The sequence below is a fragment of the Myxocyprinus asiaticus genome, chromosome 32 (assembly GCF_019703515.2).
Source record: "Myxocyprinus asiaticus isolate MX2 ecotype Aquarium Trade chromosome 32, UBuf_Myxa_2, whole genome shotgun sequence".
Lineage (NCBI taxonomy): Eukaryota > Metazoa > Chordata > Actinopteri > Cypriniformes > Catostomidae > Myxocyprinus > Myxocyprinus asiaticus.
Window position 1 is genome coordinate 10,050,660 of NC_059375.1, and position 21,337 is coordinate 10,071,996.

Sequence of the window (21,337 nt, forward strand, 5' to 3'; positions counted from 1 at the left end):
AAAACAATTTAGTATGAAAAATACACAAAAACAGAAGTCAGGGAGGCAGCAAATACTTTTTCACAGCACTGTACATATGCTAAATAGTTTTTACTACAAAGTGGATGACAGCTCAACAAGCCTCAATGGACAGAAGGCAAATAAACAAAATTAGTGCTCAGAGAATAAGTCATGAATCAGAGGAAATACTCAGTGTAGTTATGTTCATTTGCTGAGGCAGAAGACAACACACTGCCTCATTAAACTACACCGAAGATAATAAAAGCTTAATTTCGGCTACTTACTTAATGGAAGGTAAAACACAGTTGACAAGACCAGTGCTTAAAGGAACAGTTCATCCAAAATGAAAATTCTGTTATTATATACTCATCCTCATGTCGTTTCAAACCTGTATGACTTTCTTTCATGGAAGTGATGGAACACAGCAGGAGAATCTTCACACCGCTCTTTTCCATTCATCAACAGTTAATAGTGACCACAGCCATCAAGCTCCAAGAAGGACAAACGTTATTCATTCATGACTTGTGCACTATATTCCAAGTCTTCTGAAGACATACAATAGCTATGTGTGCTAAACAAATCAAATTTAAATCATCATTCACTTTGACACAAGAGAATCAGTTACATTTGATGTCTTTGACATCAAACCTTTGCCGTATTCACCATAATTGATTTTAGATCTATGGCGTAGGGTGTTATGAATTATGAGCTCAGTTTTGTTCTGTTCCTCACACAAAGACATGATATGGCTTCAGAAGACTTGGGATATACACTTAATTTGCACGCAAGTGGGCGTGGGTGGGAGTCGTTGCACGATCTGTGGGTGTATGTGCGCAAACTGGGGGTAAATTGAATGTTAATGAAGTGGTGCAAAGCAGAATTTATTTTCAAAAGCAAGACATTTCGAAAGCATGTCTGTTTTCAACACTAAGTCTAAAATCAGTTTCTGCATTTGTAGTTTGGAGATTTCATGTCCAAACTATGAAAATATAGTGGACATCAAGTTATGTCCATGACGATCACTGTTGTAGCCGTTTGATGAAATAAATATTTGTGGTAAACTATCTTTAGGTCATGGTTTATTTTTTCAGTTATTATTATTATTATTATGTTTATATTTATAATTTTATTTGTGATCTAATTTGCATTGTTATTTTTCCACCTGTTGTCATAGAGTAATTTTTAAGTCACTGCAAAAGGGGCTGGTGGAAGAAGTTGGAGCGTAAAATGTTTGGATTTGGTATGATCTTTTGACCACTTCATTATTTTGATTATATTTTTGTTTTGTTTAAAGTGTAATTTGGATTTAGAAATATTTTTGGTTTAATTTTTGTTTTGTGTTTTTAAAATCAAAATCGACCAGTAGAAGTGAAGTGCATTCCGATACAATCGGAATACTAGCCATGATTTGTGTGTCAGTAGATGAAATTATTAATAATATTTACTTTCTCAATAATTTAACGGAGCGTAAATCCAGATCCTGATGAGAACCACATTTTCCATGTGTACAAAAGGAGCATGGCACTGTCATTGAAACATGCCTGACATTCAATAGGGATGCAGTTAATGCACAAAATAACATAAATCCATATTTCTACTCTTCTAATTCATTGTATACAGTCAATTTACACAACCAGCTTCTTATGAATGTGCTTGTCTTTGCATATATCGCTGGTGCTTGACAGATGGTGCCAGAGAAGAACCTCAGAATTAAACTGCACTTGATGCAGCCCATTAGCGCCTTGCATGCACGATTTTGCCAAACCCACTTGCATCTAGACTTAGCGCATGCTTGCATGAAATACCAAAACTTCATGGCCATGCCCATTGACTTTGCTTTTATGACTTATGTCATAGCGCTGTGGTTAGTGCTAGTGCTCTTAAAATGTGGCCTTTTAAAATTTGCTAAAACTACTGTTGCTACGAATTGTATTATGTTTATGTTGAAATTTAATGAGTTAAAAATTTTCATTTATCATAATCTGACACAGAATGTATGTATCTCAGGGGATGCATTGTCCTTTTAGGAGTAAAAAAAAAATACAAATAGTTCAGTATATGAATGGAGAGTGAATGGAGAATGGTTGACTGTTTTACAGAAAATCGGTAAATACAATTTAACATTACCTTAAGAAGTTTTAAGTAATTAGTACAAGGGTTGACTCATGGTCCCACCAGACCCTGGCAACACGTCTTTACCACCCACCCCCCCCCCCCCTTCCCCCTGTTACATTTGCCTGCAAAATCCTCTGTGTCCCTAGTTACAAGCTCACACTGTATTTGCCAGGGGTCCTTGGGCCTTAAGTCTAAACTTGCACTGTATAAGCCAAGGGCCTTGCTGTTCACCTTCCTTTGGCAGTCCTAAGGCTTTGGATGTCCCTGGTAGTCAGGCCCTAGGGCACTGGCCAAACTCTTCATTTTGAGCAGTACCATGGTATAGTATGGTATCAGATAGTAATACCATAGCACTTTGAAATATACTGTTGTATTACATGTATTATCATATACCATAGTATTTACAAGGCACTTCAAGTTACTTCAAAGAATATTATGTAAAAACATGGTATTACCATGGTACATGTTCAAAAAACATGGTATTATCATGGCACCATGTCCAAAAATAAATAAATAATAAACATAGTAATACCATGGTACCATTTCCAAGAAACATGGTAATACCATGCTACTTTTTTGTAAGCATTATAGAAGGCTCTGACACCACACTAATGTTTTAATGGATTTAAATCTGGTAATAAGCACAGCCAAACATGAACTCTTTTTTTATACCCTAAAGGGGCAGTGTATCCTGGGGGATACAAAGAGTAAAATTGTAAATAAAAGCACATACAAAAAAAACAAACATGAACTGGTATTATTTGGGCCCATATGTGTCAGAAAATACAATTAAATACATTTTCAGAGGTTTCTTTATGGTCTTGACCTTTTTAGGGTTATGATATCAGGGAGAGGAGATCATCTGTGTGCAGGAGAATAATTACCAGCAAAAACACACAGACTAATAAAACCTGATTTATTTTAATCCAGTGCAATTGGCTTGATTTGTTTGATATTTCAATACTGATTTACATATTTGCCTCCCCGGAAATTTCCCTCACGGACTGCCGCTGTAAACTACAATCAAGATACTCTTTTAAAAAAATGGTTAGCTACACTACAAGCTACTAAGAAAAGAAAAGTAGCTAACTACATTGAAGCTATTTAATGAACATATATTTAATATATATATATATATATATATATATATATATATACAGGTGCATCTCAATAAATTAGAATGTCGTGGAAAAGTTCATTTATTTCAGTAATTCAACTCAAATTGTGAAACTCGTGTATTAAATAAATTCAATGCACACAGACTGAAGTAGTTTAAGTCTTTGGTTCTTTTAATTGTGATGATTTTGGCTCACATTTAACAAAAACCCACCAATTCACTATCTCAAAAAATTAGAATATGGTGACATGCCAATCAGCTAATCAGCTCAAAACACCTGCAAAGTTTTCCTGAGCCTTCGAAATGGTCTCTCAGTTTGGTTCACTAGGCTACACAATCATGGGGAAGACTGCTGATCTGACAGTTGTCCAGAAGACAATCATTGACACCCTTCACAAGGAGGGTAAGCCACAAACATTCATTGCCAAAGAAGCTGGCTGTTCACAGAGTGCTGTATCCAAGCATGTTAACAGAAAGTTGAGTGGAAGGAAAAAGTGTGGAAGAAAAAGATGCACAACCAACCGAGAGAACCGCAGCCTTATGATTGTCAAGTAAAATCGATTCAAGAATTTGGGTGAACTTCACAAGGAATGGACTGAGGCTGGGGTCAAGGCATCAAGAGCCACCACACACAGACATGTCAAGGAATTTGGCTACAGTTGTCGTATTCCTCTTGTTAAGCCACTCCTGAACCACAGACAACGTCAGAGGCGTCTTACCTGGGCTAAGGAGAAGAAGAACTGGACTGTTGCCCAGTGTTCCAAAGTCCTCTTTTCAGATGAGAGCAAGTTTTGTATTTCATTTGGAAACCAAGGTCCTAGAGTCTGGAGGAAGGGTGGAGAAGCTCATAGCCCAAGTTGCTTGAAGTCCAGTGTTAAGTTTCCACAGTCTGTGATGATTTGGGGTGCAATGTCATCTGCTGGTGTTGGTCCATTGTGTTTTTTGAAAACCAAAGTCACTGCACCCGTTTACCAAGAAATTTTGGAGCACTTCATGCTTCCTTCTGCTGACCAGCTTTTTAAAGATGCTGATTTCATTTTCCAGCAGGATTTGGCACCTGCCCACACAGCCAAAAGCACCAAAAGTTGGTTAAATGATCATGGTCTTGGTGTGCTTGACTGGCCAGCAAACTCACCAGACCAGAACCCCATAGAGAATCTATGGGGTATTGTCAAGAGGAAAATGAGAAACAAGAGACTAAAAAATGCAGATGAGCTGAAGGCCACTGTCAAAGAAACCTGTGCTTCCATACCACCTCAGCAGTGCCACAAACTGATCACCTCCATGCCACGCCAAATTGAGGCAGTAATTAAAGCAAAATGAGCCCCTACCAAGTATTGAGTACATATACAGTAAATGAACATACTTTCCAGAAGGCCAACAATTCACTAAAAATGTTTTTTTTATTGGTCTTATGATGTATTCTAATTTTTTGAGATAGTGAATTGGTGGGTTTTTGTTAAATGTGAGCCAAAATCATCACAATTAAAAGAACCAAAGACTTAAACTACTTCAGTCTGTGTGCATTGAATTTATTTAATACACGAGTTTCACAATTTGAGTTGAATTACTGAAATAAATGAACTTTTCCACGACATTCTAATTTATTGAGATGCACCTGTATATATATATATATATATATATATATATATATATATATATATATATATATATATATATGATATTATTTAATTCTGCAATCAGTTCTGATTGCAGAATTCAATCATATCCAGTGTTTCCCCTAGGATTTTTTTCAGCAGCGGTGCTGTTGTGCATGCGTCCACAAGCCAGCAAGGCCGGACCCGTATGTATGCACGTCGGTGGAGTAATAGCTTAAAATGACCTTAGAATCATTATAGATGTGTTATTCATGTTCGCCTTGTCATGTGTGTGTTTTATTATTTACTGGAAGCTTTTGACACTTGAAGCGTTCAGAAAATCACTTTCACTATTTGTATTAAACAAAAACACCAATAGAAAATATAAACCTATCTAACAGAACATACATATTACCACAGGGCTCCAGACTACATATGAGAGCAGTGGCACTGGTGCCACCAAGTACTACAGATGGTGGCACCAGCACCTGATTTGGTAGCAACAATGGAAAAATATTTTTTGTCCTTAATTTAAAAAAAAAAATTAATAATAATAATTAATGATAGAAACTAATACAAATTGTGACATTATTATATATTTTATATTATTTTGTTGCTGAAATCCACATTAGACAGTACAGCATTGATTTTGACTTGATGCAACAGTAACATCTGTAAAAAAGTGTATTTATATATAGGCCTTCCTAATTTATGTAGGGCTAAATTTAAATATTCTGCGTGTGTTCCTACTGATTAAGTACAATCATCTCTTTGAATTTCATAAGGAAAGTAACTTCAACAAATCAAACTATGGCATTTTTGTTATGAAAGTATAGAAACTATACATTTAGAAACTATAAAAACGAAATACATTTTTTTCGAGAAATTGACAGAATTGTTACAGAAATGTGTTATTTAATAGAACTATATAAATAATATACAAATATTTTGTATGAATATAGCACATTGCACATCTGCCAGAATACCATTGTTAACACTGTAAGTGTTACTATAGTAAATGCTAGGTACAATTTTGTTAGGGTGGTGATGTGTGGATTGGACAGCCTTATAATTTATGTCCTGGTCAGTGTTGTTTATAATGGTGTGCCGTTAAACATTGTTTTAAACTTGTTAAATCGCCAAGGCAAGAGACACTAAGGGTTTTCATAGGGTTTTTCCTCAAATGAGTTTCGCGTCTCGCACCACACTTCTCACAGCGCTGTTTATAATCATTTGCGCTGCGTGGGTGAGACTGTTCTGTGCATTCTGAGATAATATTCTGCTCACTACAATTGTACAGAGGGGTTATCTGAGTTACCATAGCCTTTCTGTCAGCTCAAACCAGTCTGGCCATTATTCGTTGACCTCTCTCATCAATAAGAACTGCCACTCACTGGATGTTTTTTTGTTTTTGCACCATTCTGAGTAACCTCTAGAGACTGTTGTGTGTGAAAATCCCAGGAGATCAGCTGTTACAGAAATACTCAAAGCAGCCCGTCTGGCACCAATCATGCCACGGTTGAAATCATTGAGATCACATTTGTTCCCCATTCTGATGGTTGATGTGAACATTAACTGAATTTCCTGACCCATATCTGCATGATTTTATGCTTTCACTGCTGCCACATGATTGGCTGATATGATAATCACATGAATAAGTAGGTGTACAGGTGTTAACGTGCTCAGCGAGTGTATGTCACTTCAAAAAATAAGGCAAAATCTTTTTACGGCTGTGTGGGGCTCAAACGAGTCAGTGAATCATTTAAAGTGGAGGTTGCGAGATTTAAAGTCGCAATTGTGAGAAATAAAGTAGAAATTGTGATAAAGAAAGTCACAATTGTGAGACATAGTCGAAATTGTGAGATATAAAGCTGTAATTGTGAGACATAAAGTTGCAATTACAAGAAATACAGTCGTAACTTCAAGATATAACCTATCTCGGAATTGTGAGAAATATAGTAAAATCGAAGTTGCGAGATTTAAAGGCGAAATTGTGAGAAATAAAGTCGAAATTGTAAGATAGAAAGTCGCAATTGTGAGATGTAAAGTCTCAATTGTGGGATATACAGGTGCATCTCAATAAATTAGAATGTCGTGGAAAAGTTCATTTATTTCAGTAATTCAACTCCAATTGTGAAACTCGTGTATTAAATAAATTCAATGCACACAGACTGAAGTAGTTTAAGTCTTTGGTTCTTTTAATTGTGATGATTTTGGCTCACATTTAACAAAAACCCACCAATTCACTATCTCAAAAAATTAGAATACATCATAAGACCAATAAAAAAAACATTTTTAGTGAATTATTGGCCTTCTGGAAAGTATGTTCATTTACTGTATATGTACTCAGTACTTGGTAGGGGCTCCTTTTGCTTTAATTACTGCCTCAATTCGGCGTGGCATGGAGGTGATCAGTTTGTGGCACTGCTGAGGTGGTATGGAAGCCCAGGTTTCTTTGACAGTGGCCTTCAGCTCATCTGCATTTTTTGGTCTCTTGTTTCTCATTTTCCTCTTGACAATACCCCATAGATTCTCTATGGGGTTCAGGTCTGGTGAGTTTGCTGGCCAGTCAAGCACACCAACACCATGGTCATTTAACCAACTTTTGGTGCTTTTGGCAGTGTGGGCAGGTGCCAAATCCTGCTGGAAAATGAAATCAGCATCTTTAAAAAGCTGGTCAGCAGAAGGAAGCATGAAGTGCTCCAAAATTTCTTGGTAAACGGGTGCAGTGACTTTGCTTTTCAAAAAACACAATGGACCAACACCAGCAGATGACACTGCACCCCAAATCATCACAGACTGTGGAAACTTAACACTGGACTTCAAGCAACTTGGGTTATGAGCTTCTCCACCCTTCCTCCAGACTCTAGGACCTTGGTTTCCAAATGAAATACAAAACTTGCTCTCATCTGAAAAGAGGACTTTGGACCACTGGGCAACAGTCCAATTCGTCTTCTCCTTAGCCCAGGTAAGACGCCTCTGACGTTGTCTGTGATTCAGGAGTGGCTTAACAAGAGGAATACGACAACTGTAGCCAAATTCCTTGACACGTCTGTGTGTGGTGGCTCTTGATGCCTTGACCCCAGCCTCAGTCCATTCCTTGTGAAGTTCACCCAAATTCTTGAATCGATTTTGCTTGACAATCCTCATAAGGCTGCGGTTCTCTCGGTTGGTTGTGCATCTTTTTCTTTCACACTTTTTCCTTCCACTCAACTTTCTGTTAACATGCTTGGATACAGCACTCTGTGAACAGCCAGCTTCTTTGGCAATGAATGTTTGTGGCTTACCCTCCTTGTGAAGGGTGTCAATGATTGTCTTCTGGACAACTGTCAGATCAGCAGATTGTGTAGCCTAGTGAACCAAACTGAGAGACCATTTTGAAGGCTCAGGAAACCTTTGCAGGTGTTTTGAGTTGATTAGCTGATTGGCATGTCACCATATTCTAATTTTTTGAGATAGTGAATTGGTGGGTTTTTGTTAAATGTGAGCCAAAATCATCACAATTAAAAGAACCAAAGACTTAAACTACTTCAGTCTGTGTGCATTGAATTTATTTAATACACGAGTTTCACAATTTGAGTTGAATTACTGAAATAAATGAACTTTTCCACGACATTCTAATTTATTGAGATGCACCTGTACACTTGTAGTTAATTTACAAAAACCATCCAAAGGAAATGACTAATTGGAGTTCCCAATGCTAAATATAAGGGAATTTACATAAACTGTCTGAAAACAAACGGATTTACTTAAATTATTTGGTTTTCAAGGGTGAGAGTGTTTGATTATCCCTTATATAATGTGACAAATGTAGCATTTTCTGATACCACAGCGCTACTCGCTGAAAAATGTAACTTGTTACTGAAAAGGCTATACTATTGTGAAAATAACTGACTAACTACTGTCACGCTACTGAAAAATTCAGTTAAGTTAGTAGCACCACCACTTTTTTTTAGTCCGTTTATTACTCCTTAACACTGGTATCTTGCATATACTATAAGCACTAAACTTGTGTGTTAATCACCAGGGTTGGGGAGTAACGTAATACATGTAACGACGTTACGTATAAAAATACAAAATATGAGTAACTGTATTTCATTACAGTAACAATTTAAGTCACTGGAAATCAGAATACAGTCACTTTCAAAAAGTATTTTGATTACGGAAAAGATTACTTTGCATTTTATTGTCATTTGTTTCATTTTATATTTAGTCTATTCAGATGGAAAACATTTATGCATTTAAATGAAGCGTTCTGAGGAGCATTTGAACAGCGGCTAAAGTGAAACACTTTCATTGTGATGTGTTATGTTCATACGAACAGACAGAGGGCACTCTCATACTGTTATGAGTTAAAAGGTGGATCCAATAAATACACGATTACAAGGCTATATGGTTTGTCAATTTGTTATGCAGTTTGGGTATTTTTACAAGAATCTTCTTCTTTCGGCTGCTCCCTATAGGGGTCCCCACAGCGGACCATCTGTGATCCGCATATTTGACTTGGCACATGTTTTACGCCGGATACCCTTCCTGATGCAACCCCCAGTAGCTGGGGGATTCTCATATTTTTACAAGAATAAAGGATGCTTATTTGAGAAGCACTATCCAATGTAGCCTGTAGTATCATATAGAAAGCTACAAATAATAGATTGTCTGCCTCACTCTATGAACAGTATCCACAAACGATCGTAAGAAGATATTGTTGTGTACATTCTGTGGGGTTTGCAAGTAAGTTTGGAGCATCAGAAGTAGTTCCTTGTGTAAACTGCCATGTGAACATGTATGGTGTGTTCACACTTGGCAGGTTTGGTTCGATTAAAACGAACTCTGGTGCGATTGCTCAGATGAACCGCTCTGTGCGGTTCATTTGAACAAGTGTGAACGCTGCCATCCGAACCTTGGTGCGCACCAAACAAGCGAACCAAGACTACCTGAATAGTGGGTCTCGGTCCACTTCCAAACGAACTCTGGTGCGGTTCGATTGATATATGAACTCAACATGGACCAAAGACGTCTAAATGGACCAAAAACAGGAAGTAATTTGCCTAATACTGACCTCAAACATACCTGGTTCTTCTCATCATAGGAGCTATGTTGCCCATTACAGTTCGGTACAGGTGTCGGAACCGCCGTCAGCCGTCCTTGCAGCATATTTTCGTTTGTGTGTGCAACAGAGGAATTCCTGGCGCTGTTTTGACTCCTCTACACATTTTATTAGCTCTTTGTTTGTTCTCAGCTGGTAAAAATACCACCATATGTACATATATAAATCCAACGAGCACATTTAGCCCAGCAGCCAGCATTGTTTTGGATGTTCGGCAAGTTCCGTCGCAAAATATTCGTCATAAAAGATGTCCAATCAGGTTGTGATTTTTTCCTGATGACCAAGAGAACCGAATTACAAGTGTGAACACACCCTTAGATATATGTTAAGGTAAAATGGTATTTCTAGCCATTAGATGCACCTGTTACCGGTCGCAATTATATTTTATAATGAATTCTATCAAGAAAATAAGAATTTACATTTATTTTTCCTTTAAAAAAAATAAAAATAAATAAATCGAATAAATGCTTAAAATAAATTTACTTGAGAAGCTACACTGCATAAGAAATTTAGGCTTTTTCAGATTATGTATTTTGTTTTATAAGTGTATTTTGTTTTACTGTACGGGCAGATTTTTTTCATATTTTTCAATTGTTTATAGTAAAAAAACAGTGAAAAAAAATCTGCCAGTGCTGAAGAAGTAATCCAAAGTATTTATATTACATTACTGACAATGAGTAATTTAATGAAATACGTTACAAATTACATTTTAGAGCATGTATTCTGTAATCTGTAGTGGAATACATTTTAAAAGTAACCCTCCCAACCCTGTTTATGGCAACCACAGTGGCAAATATCAGGCTGATATGTAAAATCACAGAGTGGTCAATGGTGGTTTATTTTGCAGTATGATAATTGTCTTCTGGCAGAGTAAATCACTGCGTTGTGTTTCATGCCTTTTGCATCTGTCTCATTATGTTCTGATTGCTGTTTTCTTGTGGCTGGTGGTAATGGTGCACTGCTCCACAGTCAGAGAAACACAGAAGGGTGTAATGGATTAGCTATGTTGACAGGTTCAGTGTGGCCCATTACCTTACTGATCTCTGTCAGATTCCCAGCCCACTCAGTGCAGCGTTGAGGCTGACTGATTTTAGCATTACCCACAACTCTCCAATAATAGTGCTTTCACCCTTTGAGTGAGCTCCTCACTGGCAGGAATCAGAATTTTTGGGGAAAATTCATACAATAGGCTTTTATGCTTCATTCCCTGTGTTGTGATTCATTTGGATTTCTCAAGTATTGTCTACTTTTTACCCCATGCCTTTTTAACAATCATCTTGAGGCAGTGTCTCTTGTTTTCCAAGTCTTTGACTCTGTAATATGTTCAATGGTATTAATCCACAGGGAGCTTTAGCATTTGCAAAATTTTTCTGGCAATTGTGCAGTTGCTCCTCAAATTCTGATGAGGAAATAATTAACAGTACAAAAAACAAATGTTAAGAAATATGAGATCAAATAGTGACTAAATTCACTCCCTCACCGGCGGTAGCATCTTAAAAGCCATTGTGTTCTCATTGAGGTCCTGTATGTCACTTGAGAGAATGTACTGCCTTGTTTGCGCTATGATTGGTTAATTATACTGTCAGTGGAAAAATTTCTACCTATGTAGCATTATGGAGAAAAACACTGTTCCTTGCACAGATATAACCTAGTAAATGGTAATAGTACATTTTCATAATTATTATGGATCAAGCTATCATTTTTCCTTCTGTGTTCCATTCTAATGCTCTCCGATTATTGAGAAACATAACTGGTTTTGTTTGCCTTTAGAAATTGACTGAAAGAGGACTGTACTTTAATCAGTAGGAAACTGATGAAAGGAATCTAGGAGACTCAACTTAGTCACACTGTCAGAATATTTAAATTTTCCAACATAAATTAGGTGTTATTTTTTTCACAAATGTAACTGTTATTAATATCATATTTTACATCTGCTTCTAAACCTCAAAATCAATGCTTTGCAGTCAAATGTGCATTTCAGTGCACACAATATGCAATAGTATTATTAAGTGCAGAGGTGCTACCAAATCAGCTGCTGGTGCCACATTTATAACCGGCCCTTTAAGCTGGCCTGGGTTGAAAAAGAGTTGGACACCAATAATGTAAAGTAAATGGCTTTCCCAACCTAAACTCATTAAAATTAGGCTACGTGACCATAACAAATGTATTTATAAATTATTTTTTGCAACAAAGATGATAATATGTAGCTCTTTGCACGTATCACTGCAGTTCCGAGGTAAAATGTCCACTGTGTGATGCTAAAAGCAGGGACTAAAAACTAAACGTTTTTAATTTCGGCTCCTGCGTTTCACAGCCTCCTTTCCAAATGGTAACCTGTTAGAATGAAATAAAAGAACGGGTAATAACATTCTTACATTCTAACGATCAGGAGTGCTGAATGGTGCTGTGTAGGTTGGATTGGACTCCACTGTATGTTTGAAACCACCTAGGCTTAAACAGTATGTGGGGATATTTGACAGCTGCTATTAGTGCTTGGTCACAATGTGCCAAGCACCAGCAATTCCAAAACCCTAACCTAACCCTAACCTAACCTAACCTAACCTAACCCTAAAAGTGAGTTAAATTTCCTCCCAAACACTTTTAAAGTTAATACTCTAATGCTCTTGAGTTTTAAATCAACAAAACCTACCTCCCTATTCTAAAATATAAGCCTAAACCTAATTGATAGTGCCATAAAAAGCAAATGTGAGATGAAATATGCATTTAATGAAGCAACCACGTCAGTTTGTGGTGCTTCTATGCAGGGGCAGGGTTTCTGAGCACCCAAGCAACTGTCCTACCTGGCCCTTGGGGCCGGGCGTTATGGCTCAAAAATGTATATCTATATTTTTCAGGCTGTTGAAAAACATATCTTGATAATTGCCACCACAGAAATTGATGGGAAATAGTTTTGTCACACAAGCCTGTCGCCTCATAAACTGACAAAATGAGTAGTATATTTTGGCAAGCGTTAATGCTTTTCTTCATCAAGAGTACACAATATGTGTAGAAACTTACAGTACAGTCAACACAATTAACACCTAATCCATTTCTGCCATGATCCTTTAATTGGAAAGTCCCCAACTCAAAAACTCAGGCCATCTAGAGTTCCCCTTCTGTATTTACGCATTGTACTTCAGATCTTGGGGCTTTTATTTACACTGTCACTCCGTCATGTCAATCATGTTTTTTTGTTTGCTGTGTATTCTGACTCAATAACTGCATTGAAAAGTCTTTGTAAATCGCATAATATATTTTCTGCTTTACTACGGCTTCAATGTAGAGCAAAATCATTCTAGATTGGCAAAAGTAGCCACAGTATAATTGGATCATAACGCCGTCAGGGGGCCCACGCAACCCCAGCTCGCCATCTCATAAATATGATTAATTCTGACGTGACTTAAAGGCAGCAGACACCTCTTTGTGAAATTGTGGCTAAGGGGAACCTTCACACAATCAAGCAGCTGTTGTCTTTGTTACTTTGAGGGATTGGGGTGGAACTAGAGAGCACTCTTCTATGCCATTAGCTTATTGGAGGCTGATAACTACCAGTTGAAACCAAAAATTATTTATGCAGGAAACACATTAGAGAACTTTCCCCTTGGCATATTGTGTCTGCCATCAATCCATTACATTCTCAAGGCGTAGCGCTGAAGAATCCCTCATTGATTGTCCTGAGGAAGACCTTTGTATTGAGAACACCGGGAAGAGATATGCTTCCATCCTGACAACGGAGAGGATGAAATTGCATTCGTGTCTCCAAAGACTCTTTCAGTTTGTTTGGAAGAACAAAGACCATTCATAATGATAGTCAGCGAGCATGGCTGTGCAATGATTGACTGAGGTTTAGAGGGTTTTGATGCAGTACAAGTGGAAAGACTTGAAAGTGGATGTCCCCATCTCTCTCTGTAAGATGATCTCATTGTACAGTGAGTTCAGATGATTAATTCTGCTTTAATGCCACTATGAGGGTTGTTTAGCAAGAATTCACTTATTTTCCACTCATGCTGCAAGTCTATATCAAGGACTTTGGTTATAAATAAAAATTAAGTCAATCAAGTTGTTTCTTGCTTTTTTATGTTTTTTTTTAAGGCCATGATCATTCTTTAAAACCATATTTAAAGTTAACAAGAAGCATCATTCACAACCAGTGTAACTTCTATAATTTGATGCATTTCTGAATGTAAAGGTATATACAACAATAAAAATATGTTTTATGGGGAGACGTTGAAAAAGAAAGAGGGATTTGTGCAAAGGTTTAGCTAGTTAGCATGGTCCAGTCGACCCCTGCTGTTACACCATTCTGGGGTCAAAAAGCATCTTTCTTAATTCCAAGATAAACTCAGAAACTGGCATTTCTCTGTGCAGTCAGAGCCGCGTCTATGAGTTGCGTGAAGTGACAGGGGAAGAGATTGAATGTTTTCCTGTCTGATGCACACTCAGGCGCGGGTATGCTCATCACTCGCACGCGTTTGCTGCAGCTAGATTATAGCATGATGGCTCGCAACGTAGTGAATCATAATATATGTGTCACGTTCACTGTGTATATCTTATCATGAAGAAAATCGGAGATACGCAGCTCTATTAAGAACAGAAAGTTTGTTTTTTGTGAGTTAAAGATGGATCGATGTGCACATTAAGGTGAGAGAGTGTAGTCTCCAATTATAATATACACTGGAACAAAACACATTTTGATTAGTCTTTTTTGGCTTGTTTTCCAAAAAACTCCTTTAAAACAGCGAACATTTACTTTACGAGCGATACTGCAGAAGAACAAATAGTTATCGGAGAATGTTGAATACAGTATTTAATGAGGGCTTGACATTAACGCTTGTCCGGGACAAGTGGATTTTTGAAGGGGCAAGTGAAGGAGAATTTTACTTGCCTCTCCAGACAAGCAGACTGACTAAAATGTCAATAACGAAAAAATAACTGGCTATATTTGTGATAACCTTGACCTGTGTCACTTATTAGAAAGTTCATATTCTTATTCTGCTGTTGAAAGTAATCCAGAGTGCGTAATTTTATAATTCGCTAACGATCTAGTAACAGCTGCACCCTGTTCGATTGACAGGCGGCGTATGTGTGTGTTCTGACATAAGTGAGTGTGTGAGTTAAAGCAGTGATTATGATTTTTACCATAATCAAGCAGCCCTAACTCTGGCTAAAATGTTGGCAAAATGGTATTACGTAGTTTACATATTTCACATACCGCTGACATGTCGACATATCAGTGTGAATGTCATCACTGAAATTTTAATGTAGAAATTCAGAAGACGGTGTAATTCATTTCAAAGATTCTTAAACTGAAGACTAAAACCACAGAAAATAATTATTTGAACTGACTTTACTGATAACTGTATTATCACCTGATAAAATAATCCCAGGTTAAGGTAAAAATTGTGTGAATCTGAACTGTCTGTGAGCCATTGGCTTTAATTATCATTGTTTCTCAAGTTCTCTGTGTGTCTGAAGATGTTGGTCATGTGAGAAGATACCAGAAAAAAGGCGCGTTTCACAATTTAAGATAACGCTGGCTGTTGCGTATGAACGGATGCATGTTTTTCTCAAGCATAAAATGCAATTAAGTCTTTATCTACCCTTGTAAAAGAGAAACAAACCAGCATGTTTTTTTTTTTTTTGATATAGGGAAATTAGTACACAACACAAGCATGTAATTTGGTTATTTGAACAGAGTGAAGTGGAGAAGTTGTGTTTTTAAGTGTTGCTCGGACGCTGCATCGTTTCGGAACATATTGTCAGGAAGGTCATAAAAAAAAAAAAATCATGAACAGATTGTCCATATTTTTAATTCAAGAGTTCAATATAGGATTACAGGCTCTGTAATGTCTCCAATTGTGTTGTATTTAGGTAGGTATTCCAGGTATTCCAATCCATTTCTTCTAATAATCCCAGATAGGCTACCGCATATGTTTATGTTTAATATTTCCTGATAAATAATCTGCACAGCTGTACATTTTCTGATTGGTTATTTACGTGTGATGTCAGTGTGTAAATGCAGAGAGTTTATGCACCCATCTCTGGGATGTCTACAGACATCCCTTTTCATGTGCGAATCGAAAGTTAACATCACAGACATCCACAGTAATAATTAATCTACGCTCAGACATTTGTCCAGAAAACTAATTATGTCTAAATAGGGCTTTACTTAATAGCACCATCTACTGTTGGATATGTATGCATTCAGTCTGAATAGAAACGAATAAAATTAATGAGATTTAAACAAATTAATTAATTAATGACCATCCCCCTGACAAATCACACTCTGCAAAAACCACACGTGAAGGTAGTCAAAAATTGAGGCGTAAACACTACTCTATCATGAAGCTTCACGGACAGAGGTGAAGCACCACCCCTCACCTGTGAATCAACTGCTGCGCCAAAACAAGAGTTTAAACTGTGCCGATTACATGCGGCTTTAAAAGAAAATAGTTGTCCAATCTAACAATTTTAAAAAGCGAATACATATGCAAGCATGAGAACTTAACGAATCAGTGTGTCATCTGAAGATCAGTTAATACAGATGCTATACTAAAACAACAGAAAATTCTGCTTTAAATATTGTGCTTGTGCTTGTGCTAAGATTACATTTAAACTGCATCTGGGAGAAACAGTGCACTATTTTTTTTTCTTTATTTTTTATTTTTTTCTGACTTTTCTCTGTTTATCATCACACATAGTGATTGATGTATGTCATCAGAGACCCTCCTCTTGAAATCCCTCCCCGAACACAAGTGGTTACAGGAGATGTATTTGAGCGACCAGGTGTAAACAGTGATTCGATCACCCAAGATGCATCTTAATACCAGGTGTAAACGGGGTCATAAGATAGCATTGTGTGAGGAACAGGGCCGTTTTACTTGTGATTTGTGTGAAAGGGGGAAAATACCTGTTGTTGTAGTGCCTCTAGTGCTAATTTCACCAGGAAACTGCTGCAATATGTACAGCAAGCCATGTAAAAATCATTACAAAAATGAAGGAAAATTAACGTCATTATATTAGACCAGGTTGGTATTTTAACATCCAAAAAAATAAAAATAAAAAATAATAATTCAATGACACACCAGCATAACATTGAATTTTAAATACTGATATCCTTTTAGATTATAAACACTTTTTTTCTTTCAATTCTGACTCCGCCTCCTCTAATTATTAGTCATAATATAAATAAATTGACCTTTTTTCTCTAAGGCCAAAACTTATCTCTCCACGACATCCAAACCTGTCAAAACATGTTGCTCTTTGAGTCTTCTCCAGAAAGCAGTACATTGACCCCTCAGACATGTTGCAAACTTCAAAGCTGCACTTTGCTGTGGGTTGTTATATCTCTCTTATGGAGAACACTATCAGTCTCTCTGCGCACTTCAAAGGGAAAGGTTATATGTGCCAGCAAACGCTTCCTACCAACTGTTATTACAAGGGATTTCAGTTTGATGCAGCATCCCCAAAGCCAAACTCTCTATTATTTTTATGATGTAAAATGACTCGAGTAATTATGGCTGGGAAATTGACTCAGCCTGTTTCATTGTCTGTTTTGATACCGGAATTAATTAGAACGTTCTGTGAGTAAACTTCAAAGTCCTTGGGATTGCTTTTTATGACAACCTGTATTTTTGTATTTTTTAATTAAAGAGATGAAAATCAAGTGGTCAATTGGTATCAAAATCCCCAAAAGGTCTGTTATGATACAAATGCACCATATTTAAAGGTTAACAATTATTTGAAGCACTTTCATCAAAAAGGGCACTTTTTGTTGCCACATTACATTTTTAAAGCATTCGAAGCATAAACCCAATATTTTTTTGTAGTGAGAACTGTTTAATGAAAATGTATTATCTAACATAAGATTAACATACAGTAGCATAAAAAGTAGCTAGTTTTAAACACATCAGATGTCTGTTTTTGTCAAGCTCAAACCGTTTCCAAAGTTATTGTAAGAAAAACCATCAAACACCCATTTTTCTTTAAATTTATAGGAAATATAATTTTATTTTGATATTTATTTAATAATTTAAACCAGAATTTGGTCTGAAGTTAGGCTCTAGTGAGTGAAGGCTTATTTAGACAAAATTTGCAACCCTGTTACCCTTTCTGGCTTTTATTTAATTTTTATATAAATGTATTATATATATATATATATATATATATATATATATATATATATATATATATATATATATATATATATATATATAATAATTTTTTATGATCTTTTTTTAAATTATTTTTTTATTTTATTTTTTTTAACCATTTTATTATCTTCCCTGAGGTCCACTGATAATGTTAGTAAATTATTTTTGTTGTTTTTTTTTTTAAACAGTCCTAATTTTGTAATATATGATAATTTTCCACCCTGTTTTTGGTCCTCTGTCTGAAACGCACCATTTTGTCCGTGAACGCCCACTGTTATGATTGGCTAACATCGTGCAGCCCCTCAAATACAGCCATATTTGAAACTCAGTTGGAAGAGAATCAACAAGCCCCTCAACATTATAAAACTAAATTTCAGGGTTTACACATAACACACATCCAACACATTGCACCCGAATATATTAACCTGTTAATCTCAAGCACAGCTGTTAACACTCAGCACCATAAACTATCAAACAGTCATGACATTTGAAATATTCATGAATTAAACTGTTTTAAATGTTCTGTTTTGCAATCACGTCCAAGTATTTTTTAACTGCCCCATCCTTCAATAACAGTTCCTTTGTAAAGCTTTAATCATATTATGACTAGTTCACAAGCAATCCATGCTGATATGAGCCGAAAAAAAAAGAACACACATAGTCCAAAGCGGTGCACTAGGAATGTACTCGGTGCTGGCCAGTGTACTTGGATTAGGCATATGATGATACACAAATTTCATGATACGATAAGTTGCAGAAGCCTCACGATATGATACTATTATTCTAAAAAAAACACAAAAAAAACAACGTCGCCCACAACATTTTTCTCTAAACTTATTCAAGGATTCAACATAAATGTATTTTAAATCTAAAGTGACCCAACAGTGTCTGACATTGGCAACACAGAGAAGAGCTCTACTATAAAGTAACTTAAACAACAATACTGCATTTATCAGCAGATTGTTATGAGAAATACTCACAATTTGTATGTTTTCCTGAGAAAAATTAGTTTGTCTAACTCGTAATTTTTTTGCCTCTTCTTTGAGCTCTCAACTCGCCTATGTAAACTAGTTGCTCTGTTTTCCTGTGAGCTCTCAGAGCCGCCTCTCTGGGGTGGAGACAGCTATCAACGTTGCATTGCTTGGTTTTAATCACACTTATGTTTTTATTTATGGATCGAACGATATATTATATTGAATCAAGTGCATCGTATCGTACGATACAATACGATTCACTACGATTCACTACGATTCACTACGATACAATATTTGTTTACACCCCTAACTCTGATGCCTGTCTTTCGTGCACGCTGAGCAGGCGCTCACGTGGCCGTGGGACGCATAAGGCTCCTTGCACTGTTTCTGGACATACTTGCCTCTGATTCCAGTATTTGCAGCTGGGCCTGTAATGCTCCATTCTGGCGTCTCCTTTTCAGAGTTGTAACTTGACATTGCGTCTATTAAGAGCAGCGCGAGACAAATGACAACAATCAAAATTTTCAAAAAAAATTTGTTACAGGGTTTCAAAAATAACAAGCCTCATACAAAATAAATATTAAATAAAACAGCTCATATAATATTTAGTTTGACCTCCTGTGGTTGACATTCAACATTTCCAGAAGGTTAGGCACACCCTTTCACTGATCATTCGCCGAAACAAAAAAAACAAAACGGAAAAAAAAAAAAATTCCTTCTGTTTTGTACCCTATTTGCGGTGCGTTTCTTAACTTATGACTCATACGTCTGGAGTGGAGGATTCGTCATTATGTTTCTCATGTGTTTGAGAGGAGCACTTCCTCTTCAGAGCAGGCTGTAATCTTTATCTTTATGTCTGCAGGTTAGCATGCAGTAACGCGTGAAGATGCGCCAGAGGTCGTGGCTCTTTAAATGGTTGGGAATAGGCATTGGCGTTCTTCTGCTTACCGCTGCCAGCAGATGTCAAGATTCAGAAGGTAAGTCCTTCTTCACGAAGTTGCCTGAACTGCAGATGAAAAATGTCTATCAGTGAATATCTTCAGTGTTCCTGTTTGAAGGTCCTGAATTGTGATTAAATTTGTGTTTTCTAAACTAATAGTCTCAAGGTATTCTGAGATTTCCCTCTCTGTGAATGAAACATGTGCTGCTGCCTTAGAATTTGTCCAAAGGAAGGTATCTTTAAATGCTGCCTACCTTCTTGAAAAGCCTTCATGTTGGGAGTGAGCCTATAATCCCTTAAAATATTCTAAAAACTAGTGAGCTGCCTACATATGCAGCAATTTATGGCATTGTATGTGCACTCCAGATGCGAATGCTCTTCCAAAAAGTAGGCAGCATGATTATTTGGCCTAAATCATAGGCAGCTTTACACATATTCTTTGTGGCGAATGCATTGCGACGAGCACACAAATCTTTGCGGGGAAGTGACAAACGAAGTGACCAGAAAAATTCATACATACTAAAAGTTTATTCTGATTAAAAATAGACTGGAGCTGCCATATTTAGTGTAATGATTTAGTGTAACGAGTTGATTGTCTTACCCCCTTATAATGTCTGTGATTGAACTCAATAGAGCGCAACAGTTGAGTTCTGAAAGTAATTGAATTAATTTTTAACGATAACTTATAAACCTTTAAAGACAGACCTAGCCTTAGGTCCAAAGTTGTTAATTGATGGTAAATGCTTCTGTTGAATTCACCAGTCTGCCTTAATTTACTTCTTAGAAATCGTATTTAATAGCGGAATTCCTGGTGAAGAACTACACAACCCGTGATCCTGAAGAGAAACGCTCCACCAATCTGAGAATCACGGCCAATGAAGTGCGTCAAACAAGTTTGATGCGACCGCCCACTCCCATGACACACTGTGAATGTAGCAATCGAGTCGGTCTTCCTACACTCTCAAATGTATATTTGCAAATATCTTCATATTTTTGCAGTATAATTTAAATATTAAGGCTGTAAGTTTCTAAAATTTGTAATCAAATTAATTAAATGTTATGCTGATTAATTCATCGAATTAATCGCAATGAATCACATACATACATATTTGTTGAGAAAGCCCCTCAAATAATAATAATTCAATATATAATGATTAAATAATTATATATATATATTTTAAAAAAAATAATACAGAAAATGAAAATGCATTACATTATTTAGGCACACAATTTAAGCATTAAAAAAGACAATACAAAAAGTGTCTTTAGAATGCAATATATTGTTTATTTCCATATTATTGAATATAAGCCTATCATTGATCTACAGTTCAGA